The sequence below is a fragment of the Diabrotica undecimpunctata genome, unplaced genomic scaffold (assembly GCF_040954645.1).
Source record: "Diabrotica undecimpunctata isolate CICGRU unplaced genomic scaffold, icDiaUnde3 ctg00000592.1, whole genome shotgun sequence".
In the NCBI taxonomy this organism is placed as follows: domain Eukaryota; kingdom Metazoa; phylum Arthropoda; class Insecta; order Coleoptera; family Chrysomelidae; genus Diabrotica; species Diabrotica undecimpunctata.
Window position 1 is genome coordinate 713,148 of NW_027311898.1, and position 19,386 is coordinate 732,533.

Below are 19,386 nucleotides of genomic sequence, written 5' to 3' on the forward strand. Positions count from 1 at the left end.
GTATATATCTAGATGTAAAGTTTGTGCTACATGCAAGCCCAGGAATATGCCACAAGCTGGATTAATGGGTTCTTTTAGAAACATTAACTTCCCATGGCAGATGATTTCTATGGATCTTATTGGACCATACCCCCGTAGTTACAATGGGAATACATATTGTTTGGTAGTCGTTGATTATTTCACAAAATTTCCTTTAGTTTTCCCTCTTCGTAAGGCTACTGTTCCTGCTATTGTTAAATTTTTAGAGGAGCAAGTCTTCTTGTTATTTGGTGTTCCACAAATAGTATCGTGTGATAATGGTCCTCAGTTTGTATCTAAGGCCTTTAAAGACCTCCTCAGTAAATACAAGGTACAAAAGATTTTTTATAACGCTGCATATCATCCACAGGCGAACCATAGCGAACGTGTGAACCGCAGTATCGTGACTGCTTTAAGATCTTATACTTACGAAGACCATCGATCTTGGGACCAATATATCCATTCCATAGCTCAGGCTATAAAAACGTCTGTCCATGAGATTACTAAATGTTCTTCAGCTTATCTAAATTTTGGCAGAAATGTGCCTTTATCCGGTGATTATTTTGGTTTAATTTCAGACAATTCTGTAAATCTTCCTCAAATTTCAGAGAACCTCCATCGGTTAGATGATCTTCAGCATCTACCCCCTATCTTTGCCGATATTAGGAAGAAGTTGAAATCTTCTTACCTTCGATCACGAGGTCACTATAACTTGAGGAAAAGAGACTTGCGATTCTTTGTTGGCGATCGAGTATTGAAACGGAACTTCGTTAAGTCTAGCAAGGGAAATGCGATTTCTGCCAAGTTCTGTCAGAAATACATTCCTTGTATTGTCAGTAAGGTAATTTCTCCTTTAGTCTATGAACTGAAAGATAGTTTGTCTAACAAACGTATCGGTCAATTCCACGTGAAGGATTTACTGCCAGATAATACTGTCAATGACTTGGACTCTTCATCATCAGAAGAAGACGTAACTTAACAACCTTGCTTAAGTTAATTCCTCCTTCTAATTTTTTTTGTTAATATTTGGTTGGTTCATGATTAGGATTTGGATATGCCTTTTATTTGAAAACCCTGATAAATGCCACGTTGTATTTATTTATTTGGAATTTTGTTACTACTAAATGTTTATTGTTAGTTAAATAGTAATTTTTACATAATTATATGGCAAATACTGGTACAGAACTGTCATCCTTGGTACATAGTTGTTTTCATACGGTTTGGATATGTTTTATGTATGTTGGTTACGATTTTGATATTTGTATTGAGAAAGTTAGTATAAGGTTAGTATTAGTCTGGTATATTACTATTTTCCATTTGGTCTATCGAGCTTAATACTATACAGTTGAGGAATACTATATAGTTAACTTATATTTATAAGTAATCGGAAACAAGTTGATTTATCAAAGTCAACCTCTGTCAATTCACTATACTATCTGAATATTTATTGAGATGCATAGAGATACAAATTGGTTTTTGTCGTTATGATATACACATCTTCCCAGATGTTAGATCTCTTGATAGTATAGTTAAATATAGTCATTATATTCTGTATCAAATATTTTAGATGTCTGTCTTCAGTGTACTCATTTTTTATCAAACTATTGTTTATAAGTGATGGTATTCTCACTGTGGTTCACTGTTTAGTTTATTTAGCTCATTTAGTTTAGAGATTTTATAATATAGAGACCTTTAATGATGTTGTTGTATAATGGACAAATGGATATTTTAGTTGAATCCTAACTTTCCCTACAAATTCAAAAATTTTGTTTAGCGTCTAGAGACAACTTCAATCTGCAGTTTCATTGGAAATTGATTTACGCGCGCTCTAGTCCTGTTTATTTTAGTATGTGTTTCTGTCGTCGACTATTTTATGGTTAGTACGTTAATAGGGATGTCTCCAGCATCTGATTTGCTCTTCTTCTGGCTATTCTTATCCATCCGTTGTAGCTTTATGCTATAGTTACAGAATTCCAGAATGAGTTAGTTATATTTATCTTGATAATTCCATACTGGTACCTATACCTTCATTAGTTTATGTAAATGGTCATACTCATTCTTCTTCTTGGTAGGTAGAACTTGCTGGTTATGCACGTTAATCTGGGGTTTAGTAATTTTCAAGGACACGAAAGGGAGTCCTAGGAAGATGAGTTGGGATTCTTCCGGATGTTCGGCCTAGTCAACGAAATATTATTGAATGCCAGATTATTACTGTATACTAGTTAAGGACTATACGACCGATTATTTTCTATGATGGTTTGACTTCATAACAGCATGGGAACTGAAGATAGGTGAATCCAATGTCGTCTCAGTCAGTAGTCACCTGGTACACAGTATACTTTATTCTTTGTTATAGTTTAATGTTAGTTATTGTGTAGTAAGAAGCCTTAAATCAGCCTGATTGTTCTCCTTGGATATATTAAATAGGAATCTGTTGTCTAGGAAAGAATCGATTTTGGATCTGGCTCCTACTACCAGTTTTTTTATTACGTTGGTACATCCGTATTAATGTGTCGGTCGACATGTTCAATTTTATTTGAGTTTAGTTGTTATATTGCGAATGGTTATAAAATCTGCCTGATTGTCTCACCTTGGATATGCAATATATATAAATCTGGTGTCCCTTGTTGAGTCAATTTGGTCTACCTTATCCATTCAGCGATAATTATTTGAGTATATGTAGTTACATTTGGTATGCCTTTTGGTCATTCCTACCTTTATTGGTAGTAGAGTGTTACAACTCCTTTTACGAGACTCTTAAATTTGTAGTTATTTTTAATCGTTCGAGTCTGATGTAAAAGTGGAGGTTGTTACGTATTTGGTTATATTTGGTATATATTTTGGTCACTCCGATCTTTATTGGTGGTAGAGTATTGTAACTCCTTTTACACAGCTCTTAAATTTGTGGTTATTTTTTAATCGTTCGAGTCCGGTGTAAAGATAGAAGTTGTTAGTTATTTGGATTATGTTAGTGTATATTTTGTTTGCTCCTACTTTTAGTGGTAGTTGAGCGTTTGTGGTATTGAAGCAATTATAATATGGGGTTTTATTAAATCCGCTCGATTGACGTCAACCACTTTTGGTTTATCAGTCATCAGGTAAGTCACAGATGAAAGACTCTGTGCAATGAATTGTAATGTGATCAGTGTAGTATCTGAGTCACTATATTATGTAGTTTAGTATTCACACTAGTGTTGGATCCCACGGTGTGTGATTACTGTCAATTATTCTTAGTTAGTGTATTATTTTAAATGTGGTTTCCACAGTTTAAGCAACTTAGTATATGTTAATTCAATATTTTAAAGAAAAAATTTACCTTTAACTTTTCATTATGCACTTAGAGGTATGTTTATGAGTAAGTCAGTCCACATGTCATTCAATAATTCAATAACTACAGACCATTTAATGGGTATTATATAAGCGGGTTCCCAGTAAGGAAAAAAAAAAGAAAATAGCTTTTCCTTTTTTTTCCCGAGTTGTAGGAGATTGTAACGATACGATCGTTAATAGTCTAACACTTCGAACGTTAGCAAAATCTTTCAAATACTGAAACCGAATCCCTACATAGCTACTAATTCGCCGCCGTAAAAGTAGGCAATTTATAATACAATTTTATACATTGATTTTCAATAGAATCGATTTCCTTGTCATTAAAGGGACAACGAATACTGGCCAGTGGCCATGCTCATTTTCGAACAGAACTTCAAGAAGTAATGAGTTAAGTTTTCACGGCAGGCAGGACTTACGGAGATTGAATAATTTTTAAGTTATTTATGGGTTTTTGGAAATGTGAAATTTGAGTTTGGATAAGTATTTAGTTTATGTATTGTCTTATATAGAAAGTTACGTTGTTTTATGGGAAAATCACTCCGAGGTTCTGGTAAGTACTTTCAATACACGTACATCTTCCATTTAAACTTGCCAGTTCTTAATCATTTAAATCTTCTCACCTTATTAGACCTATCCAAAAATCATTCTTATTGTTTTTATATACATATATAAGTAAATTCCAGCATGGAAATATTAAATATTTCAGTCAAGGTCACTTAATGACCAATATATTCCAGTTTTTGTCATGTGAACAAAAACTATAAGTACATGAAGACAGAATAAAAAGATTTTTTTTCTGTTCTTTTATAGCCTGCCGTCTCCAATCATTGAATCATTGGACCTATCTTGGTATTTTTTTTTTGGGAGAAGAATATCTTTAATTTTTGGAATTGGGAAGAATCTAGAATTTATTTTGGGAAGAATTATAATTTGATTTTCTGGTTGGTCTACCGTCCGTGGCAGATAGAAGAACATAGGCTGATCTTTACTAGAGCCCATCCACTACCTGGACCCTGGACAGCGGATTAGGGAACTGCCTTCCCAGCAGAAGGGTTACTAAGGACATTTACTTTCTAGTTAAAGCTGTTAATAATTCAAATTTAAATTTTTTATATATTACATATTATATCCTCGGATACTTAGGCCTTCAGCCTAAGTGGGTTACGAAACAGATTTGTGCACAATCCCTGGTTAGTACCCTCAACTATTTGAATCCTTTCAATTGCTTTAATTTCGTTATTCCTTATTTACTTTAAATTTATCTATTTATTAATATTTTACATTACACTTTATAGGTGGTCAGGATATATTATCCAATTTTATGGTAATTTGTATATACCCTCATATATCAGATTGATGTATGTATTGTTCTAGGGTCTTAACTGACTAGTCTCAGATTTTTAAACTGCCCTTTTTGCAACTTGTATAAGTATTTAATTGTTTTCTAATATTTTAATTATGTACTATTTACTCCAAGTGAGTTATCCTAAACTGTAATCCCAGATCATTATATCTCATGATAAATCTTAGCTCAAGAGAATGAGCACTACTCTCATTCTCTTGAGCTAAGCCTATTCCGTTGTAGTACTTCAAGTAAATTTTATATTTACTTTTGTATTGGTTACATTCCCTTTATTTAACCTTATTAAAATAATAATTAATTAATTTTAAATTTTATTCAACCGTAAATCTTACAAATTCCTAATATTGGCTTCACCATCTCTGGCTTTTCCCTTTTAATGTGCAACAATTAGCTTTCCTTTTTTTTTATCGGTAACACTATGATGATTCAAACTAATGCCACTTAAGCTGTGAGAGTATTATTGAACATTGTTGTAATAAGTTTTTTATTTGTTATTATTTTTTGTAACTAAAATTCCAGTTTTGTCATACTTCGCTTTTTAATCCATTTTTTTCCACCAAATATTTCAGAGTAATAATGGATCAAGTCCAATTTTTTTCAAGAATCTCCAATTATTTCCAAAAAGGTTATTTATTTACTATTACACATAGTTTAATTATTTAAACTACATATTACATAAGAGGTTTTCACTTAGATTAGGTTCGTTGGTGTATTATGTAATACTGAAGAGCTTATTAACTTTAACTCTAAATATCTCTGACTTCTTATGTATTATGGACTTGATCCACTATGGTTCTGAACGCCTCATTTAATAATAGATCCAAATGATGTTGGTGACTTTTTTTTTCGATGAACTTTTTAATGAACAGATGCGGTCGTTGCATATGCGGTCAATGTAATTTTCGTTGCAAAAGCGGTCAATCCAAAATATTTTAGCAGGTAACGTTGCACTTGCTATCAGATATTTTACTTAAAAGCTAGAAATCTAAGAAGCTCGTAAATAAGTAACCACAGGGTTATCAGCAGGCTCGATTATGCCAGAAGATGACAGAGCTTTATAATTTTGTGATTATCTAGTTGATAATTATTTAACGGAAAATTCAACATTTCCACCTTACATGTGGGCTTCAAATTCATCATCTCTTATATTTACTACAAACGCATGAGAATAATTTCACTCGAAATTTAACGAATGTTTTTATAAATCATATCCTGACATTTTTAAAGTTATAGACCTTTTGTTAAATTTTCAAGCAGAAATATATGTGAAAATTAGAGCACATAAATTCGAAAAAAAAACTTGATAAAACGACAAAAAAAAGTTGATTTTATTGAAAATTGGCTAAATTAATATTAAGTTAATCAAAACATTACTAAATTAGACTTCATTAAGTTAGTTTGCAATTAATATGCAGCTAACTTTTAAAATCTAAAATACAGTGTTCACTCTTAGCTATTTTAATCACTAATCAGACATTAAAATTAACAATTGTTATTGTTTAACTGTAGTTTTTGTTATTGTATATAAGTTAATGTAGATTTATAAATAAACTTTATTTGATTAAATTGTTATAGTTTTATTATTTAATCATTTAAAATTTTCGCTCGTGCTTTGGGAATTGGGTTTGTAACGAATATATTTTGCCCACCCTTGGGTAATATTATGCGGGTAGAAAATTGGGGACAGAAACTATAGGGGCGAAGATAGGGCAAGCAAAACAATCGTTACTGGTTCCAACGGCACTCAGGGGGTTGTTGGTGAGCTGGGGTCGTGGATAAGTGAACGACAAGGGAGTTGAGATTGGGGTACCTACCAAAATATGAAACAAAGGGGTTACTTACGTAAATCTCCTGGACAACTGGACAATTAATACAACAAGAAAGGGCTTCTAGCTATTTTACAGAAAAGTACGCCGCTTCGAAGAATCCTAAACTTGCTGGATTTAGGAAAAATATCCTAAAGTAAAAAATACATAAAGGGTTAGATTTTCTAAAATAAATAAAAAAATGGATCAGAGAAACAAATCAAACGTTTATTTTTGTCTCATACAAACAGTTATCAAACATAAATGTTACAAAAAATATACTATATAAATAGTTGCCAAATACAGAATAAAAAAACTTACATGTGTCCGTTTATAAACTCCAGGAGTTGGAGATACTACAAAAACTTACAAATGTTATCGCACAGAGATTAACTTTTTTTTTAAACAAACAAAACAAATAAATATCGAAAAAAATAAAGCTTGCTGTCATATGTTAATATTAAATTAAAAAAAAACAATTAAAATGACAGCTAAGTTAAACCATAAAATTTACAATTTAATAATTATTACAAATCCTTTTAAATTTTAATGAAAGCAATTATTGTTTATCAAAAATAATGTCTATTCAATTTGGAAAAATTAAAATGTTAATTGTTACCTTAATTTCACTTATTTCGCACTTAACTTAAAAAAAAAATTTTAAACATCTATGGAACATCTATCTGGACATATTCTCCAACAGGTACAAAACAACCATTTCCATACTCAGGGACGAACAATCAAGAGATGTAAAATTAGGATCGGTGGAGGAAGCAAGCTGACGACGGGGACATCCTATATATATTATTATTATTATATATTTTCAAAATTTCTTCAGTGCCGGTGTACTGCACAAATCTTACGATGATTACTCTGTTCTAAACTGCCATTATGCAAAGAGTATTGTCACCTTAACCGGTCTTAAGACATAACAAAAAAAAATTGAATCGACTCGCGATTCAAAATCGCCCAAACATCTATTCTGTCTCAGATCTATTCTTGACTCCCATGCGTTAGATTTTACAAATTCAACCAAAATAAATTCCCCTTGGCACAGATCCTACAACCCTTGTGCCAAGACACAAAATTATCTCAAACAATTGCATCTATAAAATCAGAATCCCCGCCACGGTCTAGAACACCTCCTTTTATAAACACTTCTCTCTGTAAATTTAATAAGCAACAAACAAATAATATCTTTTTTCGACAAGCTTTCAAAGATATTGTGAATACATCCCACTATGATAAGGTGCTTTATACCGATGCATCCCGAAACGCAGATGGAGTTGGCTGTTCTGTCACTACAGTTGATACAGTGCTGCGACAATACCGAATATCAAACGAATGTAGCGTATTTTCAGGAGAACTCTTTAGTATTTCAAAAGCTCTCGAGTTTCCTTTTGACAATCATCAAAGTGTAGCTCTGTGTACCGATTCCTTATCCGCAATTCATTCGTTAAAAAATTTTTACAATCAACATCATTTAGTACAAAAAATATTAGAATCGATCCATCTCCTCACTTCCCGAGGGACTTCAATAACAATAATATGGGTGCCTTCTCATATCGGCATCCAAGGAAATGAGATGGCTGACAGCGCTGCAAAAGAAGCATCTACATCCAACTTACCTGTCTACAACATACAGCTCCAAGAAGATTTAAAATCAAAATTCAAAAGGAATATCCAAGACAAGAGGCAGAAACTTTGGATCACCAAAAATACAAAGCTCAGAGAAATACAACCTAATGTTTACGACTATTTTTCCCTAGCATCTCTGAACAGAAAAGAAAAGATAGCAATACAAAGATTGAGAATAGGGCACACACGTTTGACACACGGTCATCTTATGTCCTCTACAGACCAACAGTTATGCTCTCACTGCAACGATATTCCTATCACCGTCAAACACATCCTCACAGAATGTCAGCACTACCAGGCCATTCCAACAATATAACCCATAGTCTAGAAGAACTTCTGAACTGTTCAAGCCGACTCAAGAGCCGAATAGACTTTTTAAAGACTTCTCAATTGTTTAACTAAATATAATTTATATAATATTTTTATTCTTCACAATTGTAAACTTTGTATCATAACTTTGTAAGTACTATTGTAAACCTTTGCTCCCGTGTCAATGACCTAAGATGTTGAGACACGTTAATTCGAAATAAAAAAAAACATTCTTAGCAACGAACCCATAAAAAAACATCTTGATTATTTACTTTTAAATTGGGTAACTGGAAATAAATTCGACGAAATAACACATAACACGTATTATATTGATTATTTTAACTTCGTAACTCGATTTTTAGTTTTAACCGGAATAATTTTTTACCTGACAATGTAACAGAGACAAACACATCTATATTTAGAAACAACTGAATACAAAACTTAAAACAGAATTTTTATTAAATATTAACAAATTTAAAACGCTACAGGTTTAAATACAATAAAGTAAAATAAAAATTATATATGTTCAAAAAAATATATTATCTAAGTACCGAGGTAGCGTGGGACAGTTCGTAGTCGCTTTTAATCCTACCATAAAATTGAATCCATTAAAATGTAGGTAGCGTGAGAGAGTTCGTAGTCGCCCATAATAACTACTATTGTTAATGCAGCTATTAAGTTTTGCTATTTTCTACCCCTTGGAAAATTTCAAACACAATAATGCTCCCTAAACCAGGCAAAGCCCGAACAAATCCTGCATTTCAATTCTGCTCCATTACTAGATGTTCGTACTAATGATAATAGACCATATATTTCTATTTCTGTAGGTAATGAGACAATCTCTGCACTTCTTGATAGTGGCAGTAATGTTAGTATTATCGGTGCTCCTTCTTTATTTTTACTTAAAAAGCTCAATTTATCACTTAATTATGATGTTTCAGTTCAACTCACTACTGATGATGGAAACATTTAGAGTACTTTAGGATATGTTTGGCTACCTGTTACTTTATTGAGTAAAACTGGGAACTTGAAGAAAACTAGGAAAAGATATAGTCTCAATGGCTATAAGAACTGACAAAGAATCAGATGCAATTATTGCGGAGTTGTCATTAAAATTCTTAAAATACTTTAATGCTTCATAAATTGCTATAGCTTCAGCAGTAAAAATTGAAAAATTATGATCCAGAGTAAACATGTTTTCTATACTTTTTGAAGGAATATAAAAAGCGCATCCAGTGCCAAGATTGATGCGTCTGTATAAATAACTGTTGATGCTGTCCAGTTTTCTAATAAATTCCTTAAAATATTGTAGCTGATTGCAGTATTTACATGGTACCTTGGTTTAATTACCGTAATAGTTTGCAAAAAATCATAAAATTCTTCAAAGTTTGAATTATCATATGTGTCTGAGTTGGTGTAATTACAATTTGGGAGATTTCTAAAAGCGTCACAAAGTGGAGGAGAATTTTTGTGGATCCAATATTTATTTTTTAAATCTGCATTATTAAGTTTGCTAATACTGCAGTAAAGAGGGAGGTTTCTATGACGAATATTAATCAGAAATTTTTGACCAAGATATTCTCTTCTATATTTGAGTGGAAATTCTAGTGCTTGAACATATAACGAATTGGTTGGAGTTGATTTCATAGTACCTAGGCAAATACGTAATATTGTATTTTGAAAGACGTCTATTTTCCCCAAGATATACTTAGCTGCTGAACCATACAAGACATATCCATAATCTATTATAAACTAAATTAAAAGCGAGAACTCTTTCCAACAAAGATTTATTTCAGACTTACTAATTATTCATTCTCTATCGGAAACGATAAATTCGTCACCAACAAAGAATGATTTCACATTTTTTACTTAAATAGGCAAAACTGATAAATAGTCTTTTTACGTTGTATATACAGGTCCGTCGTGAGTATTTCTTGGTTACAGTCGGCCAAACCTGACACCTTCGCGCCCTCGAGAAGCCTCAGCGACGTTTACCTGTAACAGAAACAAAAACATACACACAACACACACATACAAAACAACACTTCCTCGGACGTATCCGAGCTTACACCCGTTTTATACTTTATCTTATCAGAGGGACATATACCCTTGTATATGTCCTCTTCGCTCAACGCTCTTCGATTTCGATTATTGCAGACTAACGCAAAAGCTTTTGAAAGTCTGGCTTGTATATGCAGTGCCTCTATCTGAGATTATGCGCAGTGGAACACCGAAAAGCTCTATCATTTCATTTAGGAATTTTATTACAGGATTCGTACTTGTATTGGGCACTGCTTTCATAAAGGTGAACTTCGTGAATCCATCCACAGCCACGATAACATAGCTGTTCTTTCTTTTTCTCTTCGTAAAGCGGCCCAGATGATCCAAATGGATTGTATCTATTGGTATTGTCCTTTTCTCTATTGGGTTTAGAATACCAGTCGGTTTACCGGCTGGTTTCTTATTATACAGGCAACCTAAACTACACGCGATGTAGTTATTCGTATAATTTCGCATTACAGGAAACCAGTATCTTTTCTAAATAGCCTCCAAGGTCTTATCCGACCCAAAATGGCCTGCACCATCATGGTAGTACGTTAAAATATTCTTTCTTGCTGCCTTGAGTACCACCCAACGTCTGCCTTTGGGTGTTTTTCCGTAATTTTTATTATCTTTTAGAACATACTCCTTATGAACCTTTCGTTCTTCTGTACTAGTGGGTACTCCAGACAAGATTTTGTGTAAAAGTTTACAACGATTGTCAGTAAGTTGTGCAGAAATCACCCAATCATCCTCACTTATATTTACATGTAGGATTGGTAGCTCATCATATTCTTCATTGGTCAAAACATGATTCCTGCTTAGAGCATCGACATGGTTCATTTTTGAGCTAGCACGATATTCGACTTTAAACTCAAATTCTTGAGTAGACAACCACCATCTACCAATCAGATCACGTTTAGTTAGTGTAGCACGCAACGCATTACAATCGGTGACAACCTTAAATTGAATACCTAAATAATATACTCTGAACTTTTTCAGCGAATTAACCACGGCTAGCGTTTCTAGCTCATAGGAGTGGTAGTTTTGTTCTTCTTTGGTAGTTGATCTGCTAAAATATTGTATCGGCTTTAATTCTCCATTTGGTTGCACTTGTAGTAGGATCCCTCCAATTCCTATTTTACTAACATCCGTTTGAAGTTCCGTAACTGCCTCGCGATCGTATATCGCCAGGTCTTGACGTTAGTTTAGCTTTGAGATCAACGAATGCATGTTCTTCATCAGCTGACCAGTTAAAGGTGATATTCTTTTTCGTCAGATTAGAAAGTGGCTTTGCAATAGCTGCAAAATTTCTGATAAACTTGCGAAAATAGCTGCTGAGTTCCAGAACCTGGCGGACCTGGTGAACGTTGGTGGGAGTAGGAAAGTTTGATACTGCCATTATCTTTTCCTTTCGAGGCCGTATACCATCTCCGGATATCTCATGTCTCAAGTATGAGATGGTATTTTGTAGAAAGTAACATTTGAAGTATTAGTGTCATGCCAGACACTAGAAATGAGCCTAGAATCTCGTTCATTGTTCTTTGAAAAACTGCTGGAGCATTGACTAATTCAAAGGGCATGCGTAGAAACTCATAATGACCGTCGGGAATAATAAATGTTGTCTTAGCAGTAGAGTCTTCTTCTACTGCAATTTGATGATCCTGCTGCCAGATCCAAACTAGTAAACCAATGGCAACCCTTTAGGCGGTCTAGAAGATCATCGATTCGAGGTAGAGGATATCGGTCCTTGACTGTTTTCCGATTTAATGCGCGGTAGTCAACACATAACCTCACTTCTCCATTTTTCTTTTTGACTAGTAGTATCGGGCTTGCGTATGGTGAATTATATTCACGGATAATGTTATTGTCTAAAAGTTCTTGTACTACGTCACGTACTTTTCCTCGTTCTGAGTAGAAGAGTCGATAGGGTCTGTATGTTATAGGAACGTCGTCAGCTAATTTTATGGTCATTTTCGTGGTGGTACTTTTACCCAGTTGCTCAATGCTGTTGGTCGCCACTACGTGGCGACACAGTGTATCTAAACGGCACAATGTGTATAATGGATAACTCTCTAGTGTTATAGCCTTAAACCTTTTATTTAAACTATAATTTAGTTAATTTAAAACTTATTTTTAAATTAACAAATAAATAAATAACTTAAATATCTATTATAGTTTAAACCTTATATTTAAACTAAACAAAGAATACTTTCTTATCACTTAAATTATTCTACACTCTCCAAATTTAAATTTCAAAAATGAAATTTGTTTTTTAAAAAACTATTTTTTATTTCTAATCTACAATTTTTATACATCTAAACTTAACAGGACCAAGAATAATAATGAATTTTACAATGCAAAATATCAACGAAACAATGCGGCAACTTCTGGGGAAACTGCAGAGTAAGCCGCAGGTGTTGGTTGTGATTCTGCCAGGTCCGGACTTTCGTACCATGTAACTCCTCCGTCCTTAAGAGGAAAAAATAACGGAGGTATTTTTGGATTCCAAATTTTGGGGACATCTTTCTTCCAATGGAATTTCGTCAGGAACCCTCTTATTTTTGCAATACTTCCGGTATCTGGTGATGACGTAAATTATAATGATTAGTATTAATATAGATAAGATGACTGAACCGGTGCTGATAATGGGTGTAGTTGGAAAGCCAATTTCTTCTACTGGTGAAAGATTTCTGGTAATTCTGTTAATTTCGTATAGTCCTTCCATATCGATTTTGCTCAAATTGGTTACTTGATAATTTACCTTTTCAGTCGAGAAATTTTCTAGTTTTGGTAATATTATGATTTTTCCAGATTGGATTCGTGGATTGTTTGAAAATTTTAAGGTTCCAACTTCTATTTCACATTTTGGCGGGATTTCTATTAACGAAGGTTCTTTTATTTCCAAAAACGAATTGGACTCACATTTTGAGATTAATTTGACAGTACTGGATGGGATTATTAAGATCTGGTTCTCCATGACGTGCTCGATAATGGGTTCTTGTAGATTTACTTCAGTGGCGTAGCATTTCTCTGGGTTACGTCCATCAATTAATTTATAGGTGCAGGTATCTATTTGGGTGTAGTCCTGTTGGCAGTAGTATATGGTTTCGAGGATGGGACATTCTTCTTTTATCGATAGTGATTTTTCTCCTTTTGCCAAGTAGGGATATAAGGGAATATATGTTTGATGATTTTGTATTACGGGGTAAACATGGAAAAAATCGTAATTTTCTGATTTGGATATAGGAACATGGATAGCGAATATAAGCTTGGATTCGTAAAAGGTTACTTGGGTACTGAGAAACAGATAGTATGTTAGCACATTGTTAAATTTTGCGATTTGTTCTTCTTTGTATATATGTGATAAATATGACATCATTTCTGAGATTTCTTGGGTAGATATTATTGAATTATGAAGAGTATTTAATTTAGAGAAAACGATCGAATTTTCAATATTGTCAATAAATGTTATTAAATTTTGGCAATCAAGATTAATCTGGTAGAGAATACTTTGATAAGTTATGTAATTATCCAAAGTGATTATTTTGGTTTCTAATGAATATTTAAATTTTTCTATATTGTCTTGTAATTTTTGTTGATTTTGCCACAAGGTTGATAAAGATTGATTATAATGATTAACAAGCTTTTTGTATAAAGTTGACTGAAGGTTAAGTTCATGAATTACATTTTTCTGATTTAATTGTAAAATATTAATTGCTTTATCGTATCGTTCTCCATCGTCAGCATCTAAAGTTCCAAAAGCCCATTTATTAATTTTGCCTATTCCATCTATTAAACCTCTTTTAGAGCGAATATGTGGATGTAAATTTTCAAATTTTCTTTCAAGAATTTTTATTAAGAATTCGGTTCTTTTTGTCATTTGTTCAGCTAAGTTATGATAAGATATAGGGTTAGAAGCATTACTTACTATTAGACTATTCTTAAGGCTATAAAAATGGTTAGTTAAACTAGTTATCTGTTTAGTTACTTCTCTTAAATCTAGATAGTGTATAAAGGTATGCTTAGTGTAAATAATTTTACAGGGTCCTAATAGTATGGGTAACAAAGGATTCGTTATAGGAGTAATTTTTACATCTTCTCCTTCACATCTCCGTTGAAGTGCCAGGAATATCAGGAGCAAACACGTTGTCCGGATTTTCATTTTCCTGAAAAGATATTTTTTGTTTTACTTTGGGTTTTCTGATTATATTTTTATGGTAATTTCCTTTATTAGTTTGTAAGATAAGGCCTGAATCTTGGACTACTTCAGCCTTTTTAAATTTTGGTGCCTTTTTATCGCGCAATTTTGTTTTGACGTATGCAACGTCCTGGTTAGAGAAATCTGGAGGGTCATTTCGATTTTCATTTAATTTATTAATTATTTTTTCTTTTGTTTCTTCGTTTCTACTTTTTATTATTTCGTATAAATGTTTACTTGCTTTTTTATGGTTTTGTACATAGTATGATAAAATAAGGTTATCGTCCAAGTCGAAAGGATCTGGACTATTAATGTGTCCTTTTATTATTTCAAATGGGGTAAACTTAGTGATGGAATGAATTGAATTATTATAGCTTAGAATAGCATGTTTTATTAATTGGTTAGGAGTTAATTCTTTATTTTCTTCTCTAAGACAGCGAAAGCATTCTATTAGTGTAGAATGAAACCTTTCTACGGGGGAGTTGGAATTACTATTTTTAGAAGTTGTGAAATGTAGTTCTATATGGTGAAGTTTACAAAAATCGTTAAGGTCATTATTTTTGAATTCTGTTCCACAGTCGGCAGTAATTTTATAAGGTAAACCGTGGTGGCTTACGAAGAGAAGTAAATTTTCCACTACGGAGGTGCCATTGACACTAGGTAAAGGATATGCTTGGGCATATCTCGAAAATGAATCTATAATCGTTAAATATGATTGGTTAGAAATTTTAAAGACATCTACATGAATATGTTCAAAGGGTTTTGATGCAGTGGGAGTTAGACTAAATTTTATAATTGGAGGATTTCTATCGTATTTGTTTTTAAGACAAGTTTCACAATTATTTATAAATCGTTCGATATCTTCTGCCATTTTTGGCCAATAGTAACGTGATCCTAGGGACATTTTTATTTCATTCATGCCGCGATGTCCTTTTTTGTGTATGTGATAATACTCTAATTTTTCTTTCTGTTCCTGAGTATCTATTATGTCAGTTAAAAATTTTGTGGAATGTACAAATTTAAAAGCGGAATTTTTAAAATAATTCTGAACTATTACTACAAATGTTTCTGGTAAAATATTTTCTTTAAAGTACAACGCATAAATCTTTTTGGGATCTATATATTCTTTTACAAATTTAAAAATACTTTCTTCAATATTTCTTTGGGGTAAAGTAACATAAAATCTATTATTATCGAATATTTTTTCATTTTTGCATTTTATTTTATTTATTTCTCCACCTGTTAATATAATTTGATTTTTATAAGTATTTAGGGCTTTTTCGGTTATGGGTATACCTAAAATGGGATTTTCTAGAGAGGTATGACAGGTTTCTAAGTCAGAGTCATCTCTTTCGGGATTTTCGAGAGAGGGTCGAACTTGTATGTCCGAAATAATATTTATTTTTATTAGTTGATCCATCATTTAGTAAGGAGTCAAGGTCTCCTTCTGAAAGTTGCGGTAAGTCGTCAAAGTTGCGTAGTTCATTATCTATTATTTCATTTATGTCGCCTAAATTAACGTCCATCGATTCCGTTTCGAGAGCATTTAAATCGGAATCTATTTTAATTCTAGAAAGCGCGTCGGCTACTTTATTATTTTTCCCTTTTAAATATTGGATATCATTTGGTTTGAGAGTTTGGTTCTTTAAGAGAAAATAACCACTGAAGGGGTTTATGATCAGTTAAAATTTGGAATCTGCGACCGAAGAGGTAGGGTCGAAAATATTTGCAACCGTATACAATCGCTAGTAACTCTTTCTCTATGGTTGAATAATTAATTTCGGCTGAATTTAACGTACGTGAGGCGTAACATATAGGATGGTTATCTTGCATGAGAACAGCGCCAACTGCATAATTAGAAGCATCAGTTATTAATTGAAAATTTTTGTTAAAGTCAGGATAAGCTAAAATAGGTTCTGAAGTCAAAAGATTTTTACAAATATTAAAACAGTCTAAGAATTCTTTGTTGTGGACAACTTTCTGATCCTTTTTTAAACACATGGTCATAGGTTTAATTATAGCTGCAAAGTTTTTAATGAATTTTCTATAGTATCCTAACAAACCTAAGAAGGACTTTATTTCTTTCTGCGTACGAGGGGTAGGAAAATTTTTAATCGCTCTAATCTTTTTTGGATTGGGCTTAACTCCGTCTGGGGTCACTATATGCCCTAAAAATTCAACTTCCTTTCTAAGGAATTCGCATTTATCGATTTGTATTTTTAATTGTGCATCTTTTAATTTTGCAAACACTAATTTTAAGTTTTGAATGTGCTCTTGGAGGCTTGTGCTAAAAATAATTATATCGTCCATATATACCATACAGATTTTGTTTTGTAAATCCTTTAATATTTCATCCATTACCCTTTGGAAGGTGGATGGTGCGTTTTTTAAGCCAAAAGGCATTCTTAAAAATTCATAGTGTCCATTATTAACACTAAATGCTGTTTTTTCTATGGAGCAGGGGCTCATCTCGATTTGATGAAAACCGCTAGCTAAGTCAAGAGTAGTGAAATATTGTGCTCGTCCTAATTTGTCCAATATTTCGGTAATATTGGGTATCGGATATCGATCACTAATGGTTTTATCATTAAGTTTCCTATAATCTATAACACAGCGAAATTTTTGTTGATTGGAAGAATCGAGTTTCTTCTTTACTATCCAAAGTGGGGAGCCCCAGGGACTATTACTGGCTCTAATAATTCCGTCGTCTAACATTTTGTCAATTTGCTTTTTAATTTCTTCCTTGTGAACATAAGGGTATCTGTACGACTTTACATGTACAGGTTCCTCGTCGGTTGTTTTAATAACATGTTTTACTTTTGACGTAAATGTAAGTGGGTCACCGGGTTTCAAAAATATATCTTTATATCGCGAACATAATTTAATAATTTCGGATTTTTCTTCCGCGTTCATATGATCCGTTCTAATAAGATTTTGGATTTGCATTTTATCTATTTTATAATTATTTTGTCTATTAGAAAATTCAAATTTATAACATTGATAAACGTTAGAATCGTATGGATAAGCGTTTATGGGTTTTAATAAAGTTATAGATAATCTTTTATTAGTTTCATTGACAAATTCTACTAAAGCTAAACCATCATTTGCTACAGTTAGCATTTCTGGTACATACATATCACCTAAAATTATCTTATCAATTAATATTTCACCGTTCGGTACGGTCACAGGGACTTCTTTTCTAATCTTCTCATAAGGGCCAACAGATATTTCAAACTTTATGTCTGATGGTTTTCTAAATTTAATAGGGATTATTATGTCTCTGCTAACGAGACATTTATTATTAAAATCAATGTTAAACTTCATGGATAATAGGTCATTAACGCCGACCAAGCCATCATAAAACTCATGAAAATCATATAATATGTAGTGCAGTATGTTGTTTCGATTAAATTCTTGGAACGCCGGTATGGCTGCTTGGTATTTGATAATTTTCGTGCCAAGAGACGTAGAAATTGAAACGTTTGAAGAATATATGCAATCTGAATAAAATTGTTCAGCAATACTGGGTTTTAAGATTGATTTCGTACTACCAGTATCAATTAATAATTTTAGTGGGGGATTAGAAATAGTGATGTAAGGTAAAGGGTTATTAGAGGTTAAATTTAATTCGATTAATTTATTTGGTTTTCTGAGGTGGTTTCCTGAAAATTCTGAGGAAAATAATCTAAATCTACTTGCTCACCGGAATAGATATCTGCGTCGACGTCGCTATGCGTCTGTCCGCATTCTTGTCTATCGCAATCATTATTATATAATTCTTCAACTATAATATTCGGCTTTTGCCCATTATTTTGAAAATAGTTTCTATTAACATTATTTGTTCTTCTGTTGAACGTTGAAGGGAATCTAGAATTTGTGGAAATATTCATCGGTTCCGGCTTTGGGGCGCGATGTTGGGGAGTTCGATTTGGTCTGAAAACATTCGTATTTCGGGAAGGTCCAAAGACTTCAGAGTTAGTTGGGAGTCTTTTAGGGGGTAGCTGTTGAGGCTGTACATTAATAGGTTGGCGAGGCCATTGGAAATTTTGAGGATAATTATTATTTGTACTAAAATTTGGATTTTGGGGAATAGAAGAATTTGTTTGAAAATATTGATTATTCATGGGATTATAAAATTGCCTGTTTGGATTAGGGAAATTCTGATTTCTGAAATTGCCTTTATTTTGGTGCGACTTATTGTCATTATTACTTGAATAAAATTTCTCGAAATTCTCAAATTCATTTACATAAGCTATGGCGTGTTCTAAAGAAGCTGGTGCTTTTAAATGCATATTATTTTTTAATGTGCCGGTACAACCCGTAATAAAAGTATTTAGTGCTGTATTTTCGCAAAATTGTATGAAAACAGCTTTTTGATTTACATCAAGATTAGTATCATTGTTAATTCTTTGTACTATATTACTTACTAACAATTGTAATCTATTTCCAAATTCTATTAAATTTTCATTTCTTTGTGGCCTATTTCTAGTAAGTTCTTGATAAGGATTGTAAATTACGTTTATCAGAAAAACATTGTATAAGCGCGGCTTTTAAAAGTGCCCAATTATTTAATTCTACCCTATTTCCTACCATAAGCTCAGCTTTTCCTATAAGTTTTCCTTGAATACATTCAAAGATGTGATCATTTAATTCTTGGTCATTATATGCTCTATATGTAGTAA